This window comes from Lepidothrix coronata, unplaced genomic scaffold (assembly GCF_001604755.1).
Source record: "Lepidothrix coronata isolate B3197 unplaced genomic scaffold, Lepidothrix_coronata-1.0 Scaffold436, whole genome shotgun sequence".
Taxonomy (NCBI): domain Eukaryota; kingdom Metazoa; phylum Chordata; class Aves; order Passeriformes; family Pipridae; genus Lepidothrix; species Lepidothrix coronata.
In genome coordinates, this window is record NW_016690616.1 from 11,653 (window position 1) to 15,496 (window position 3,844).

At 51.9% G+C, this 3,844-nt stretch overlaps 1 long non-coding RNA gene across 2 annotated transcripts; it reads left to right on the forward strand.

Moving 5' to 3' along the window:
• The first annotated feature begins 646 nt into the window (after positions 1 to 646).
• LOC108509942 lies at positions 647 to 3,013 on the forward strand. 2 transcript variants are annotated; one of them, XR_001878720.1, is made up of 4 exons: positions 647 to 956; positions 1,039 to 1,093; positions 1,170 to 1,344; positions 3,001 to 3,013. It is a non-coding gene; the product is annotated as an uncharacterized LOC108509942 (long non-coding RNA). The 2 variants fall into 2 exon arrangements; XR_001878719.1 differs by lacking the exon at positions 3,001 to 3,013 and having other exon boundaries at positions 648 to 956; positions 1,170 to 1,472.
• Positions 3,014 to 3,844: the final 831 nt, after the last annotated feature.

Here is a 3,844-nt window from a genome sequence, read left to right on the forward strand (position 1 = left end):
AGCAGTGAAGCATTGAGCTTTTTTGATTGCAGGTGCCATCTGGCTAACCAATGGGAGCAGATGAGCATTGGAGGTGAGTTGGGGAGGCAGCAGGAGGAGCGGGGATCCGCTGCAGCTTTAGAGTTGCCCTCTAATTTTGTCTCTGGCTCACTCAGGTATCCCAGAAGATGACATCACATTGTCCAACTCTGGTCAGAGTCAGGGACCCAAGGAGCTGCTTTGGTGAGAGTGAGTAGAGGGATCATGGGGGCTGGGGCCACATGCCACACTACTCAGATATGGTGTCTGGTTTTCTTTCTCGCAGTTGACTCTTAGTAGTCTCACGATGGCAGAAATGTCTGAGCCAGCCCAGGTGCCCCTCCTGTGCATCAAAGATGGATTGTCATCCCCAGCTCTCGGAAAGATAAGTGCAGGGCAAAGACCCAGAGAGGGGTTGGGAGTCGGGGCAAATATGTGGCTCGCCTAGAGGGGTTTTTGAAATTAGTCCGGTGCAAGGGGTATCCTGGAACAGGTTATTTGGACGCATCAAAGGAAGGGCTTACTTTCTATCATCGGATTCACGTGTGCAGGGCAGAGCAGTTCCGGTCTGTGTCACGTGGTCGGTGTCGTCACAGGTACGGGATGTCTCGCTTGGGGTCAACCTGGAACTGCTCTGCCCTATTACATGGATCAGTGGGTAGATGGAATAGGGCTCCGAGTGTCAGGTCAGCATGTCAGTTCCCTCAGACAGTCGAGCCGCTGGCTGTACAGTCTGTGAGCAGGATGGTCTTGCGATACCCTGCTTGGGTGTATAGAGTCCTGGCTAGGTAGAGTAGGAAACAGTGTCTAGGGTTTAGAGGTTCTTGGCTTTCCTTGTGAGCGATCCCTGAATGTTTGAGAGCTGAGTGTTTGAGCTTTTGCCCATTTCATTTGCAGGGGCGGTCTTGGGAGCAGCTGAAGAGAGAGGAGCCTTGTAGGTGAGTTGGGGAGGCATCAGGAGGAGCGGGGATCCACTGCAGCTTTAGAGATGCCTTCTCAGTTTGTGTCTCAGTCACTCAGGTATCCCGGAAGGTGAGAGCCCCAGTGTCTGACTCCGGTCAGGGCCTCGGTGCTGGTGAGTAGGGGGATCACTGGGGTTCGATCCCCATGCCGCACAACTCACATATCGCTTATGGGTTTTTTTCTCGTAGTTGACTTGGAGTAACCTCGTGATCGCAGGAACCACTTCACGATGGGGCAACTGACCCAGATTGGTCGTCTTGAGCTGTCCTCATCTGCAATCTCCGAGTATTAAAATGATTAGCAAAGAGGCACTGAGCTTTAGTGATGGCAGGTGCCATCCGGGTAACTTTTGGGAGTGTCCGGGTATTGGAGATGAGTCGGGTAGGCAGCATGAGAAGCGGGGATGAACTGCAGCTTTAGAAATGCCCACTAATTTTTTCTTTCTTATATTTCTCTTAGGCTCTTCTCCTTATTTTTATTCTCTTAGTCTCTTCCCCTGATTTTTATTCTCTTAGTCTCTTCTCCTAATTTTATTTTACTTAGGCTCTCCTCCTGATTTTATTTCACTTAGGCTCTTCTCCTGGTTCTATTTCTCTTAGCCTCTTCTCCTGATTTTGATTTTTTTAGGCTCCTCTCCTGATTTTTATTCTCTTAGGCTCCTCTCCTGATTTTNGCCCCTACCCCGAGCCGCTCCAGCCGCCACCCCGAGCCGCTCCAGCGCGCACCCCGAGCCGCTCCAGCCCCTACCCCGAGCCGCTCCAGCCGCCACCCCGAGCCGCTCCAGCGCGCACCCCGAGCCGCTCCAGCCCGCACCCCGAGCCGCTCCAGCCGCCGCCCCGAGCCGCTCCATCCCCTGCCAGTCCAGCCCGCCCCGCTCCAGCTCTCGCCGCGCTGCTCCAGCCCGCGTCCTAATCCCATACCAACTCCAAACCCAATACCAACTACAATACCTGCTCTCATTACGAGTCCTTTTCTTCATCAGGCTCTTCACCCATCCTGATTTTAAGTCAAAGATGCCACTCAGGTGCTGCTGCTCCCAGAGCTTTTATACCGTGTGGGATTGGGCTACTGCCCTTCCCCCGGGGCCTCACGGGAAGGGAGGTGGGCACGGTCAGGGGTATATTAACCCCAGCCTTTGCTCAGGGAGGTCATTCAGCAGCTGGGCTTCAAAGGGGTAAGAGCTCTCTCTTTCTTTCATTGAATGGCACTTTTCAAGCTATTCTTGCTTTATTGAAGCCTCAGCTTTGGCATCCAAAGAAGCAGAGCTGTATATGGTAATGAAGAGGATTACACTCAAATGCAGGGCTTTTAAATTTAATAATTTTGTGTTCCATACTGGTAAGCTGCTTTTGTAATATTTTACCTTTTTTTCTTTTCCTTAGGAGCCTTGCACCTTTTGGGATCTCCTGATCATCTCAGCTGCAGCTTGGCATTTTTTCATGAGTGTTATTTAGTTCTTAGGTGAAGTTGCTCTGTATTGAAGATGGCTACAGACACCCAGCTTTGCAAGTAGTCAGTGGGGGATTACAGTCCAGAGATGGAGTGAGGGCTGGGGTGCCAGCTTAGGAATTGCCAGGGGTGTTTTGAAGGTAGTATGGGAGGAAAGCAGTGTCCAGGAGCCCCCAAATGCCTGTGAAGGCATCCACTGACTTTTCAGATATGCCACCTAAGTTTTCCTCTCCTTCACCCAGATAGTCTGTGCCATTACAGCTGCAATCATTGGCTGCAGCTGTAACCCTGGGTGGTTTGCCAGAAGAGAAGGGACACTCTTTTAGCTCTCCCCATCTATCTGGGTGACTTTGGTTAGGGTTTCTTTACTGTGTCGGGGGACAGGGTGTAAAGCAGAGTTGAACAGAACAGAGGCCAGAGGAGCAGAGCAAGAAGGTGGGTCATCACCTGATGTCAGCACGAAGATGTGGCTTTTGGCTCCACATTTACTTCATCTGTTAAGGATTTTGTCGTTTGGGTTTGTTTTTTCTTTGTTTTCAGCTGCAGAGCCCTGGCCCCAGGAGGCTGTAGGCACTGGAGGGGAGGTGATCCAGGTGACTCCCGGTGAACAAGGTGAGCAAGGTGAGCATTGACTCCAGGACAGAAGTAGATGGTCTTTTACAGGTGTTGTGGTGAATCTGTGCACATGCTTTGTTTCTTGTGTTTTCCAGGGGTTCTGCCACCTTCTAACAGACAATCCAATGCTTCAGGGTCCCTGCTGGTAAGAGGTCACTGTGGAGGAGAGGTAGGTAGGAGCTCCCCCAGGAAAGCCATCTTTTCAGGCAGTATCTCACTCTGTACATTTGTCTTTGGCTTTTTTACTTTGCAGAGAATGTGTGCAGCCTCAGAGGGCTGGAGCCACCTGCCAGTTAGGTTTGATGGTCTTCAGCTGTCCTTGTGAGTAATCTCGTAGTACTATGAGGCTCATTAATTAAGGCTGGACCTTTTCCAGCTGCAGGTGCCATCCAGCCTGCCTTTGGCAAAGGAGGAGCACTGGGGTTGAGTCAGGGAGGTAGGGAGGAGGTGCTGGGGTCTCCCTTACTTTCAGAAACACCCTGTAACTTTTTTCCTCACTCCCCCAGGTACGGCACACGGTGACGGCAGCAGCCTCCGACTGGGGTCGGAGCTAGTGGCCCAAGAACCTCTCAGCTCAGGGGAGGGTGAGTAGCCAATTGCAGGGTTATCTCCTATGTGCTGCTGAACTCTTGTCTCAATTCCAGTTTTCTTTCTTGTAGCCGACCGAGTCAGTGCTCACAGGACCCTCTGAGCCAGCCGGGCGTCCTTCCTTGGCATTGAAGATGGATTCGCATCCCCAGCTGTGGGAAAGATAAGTGGAGGACTAGCACCTGGAGAGGGGATGAGAGCTGGGTCCAGT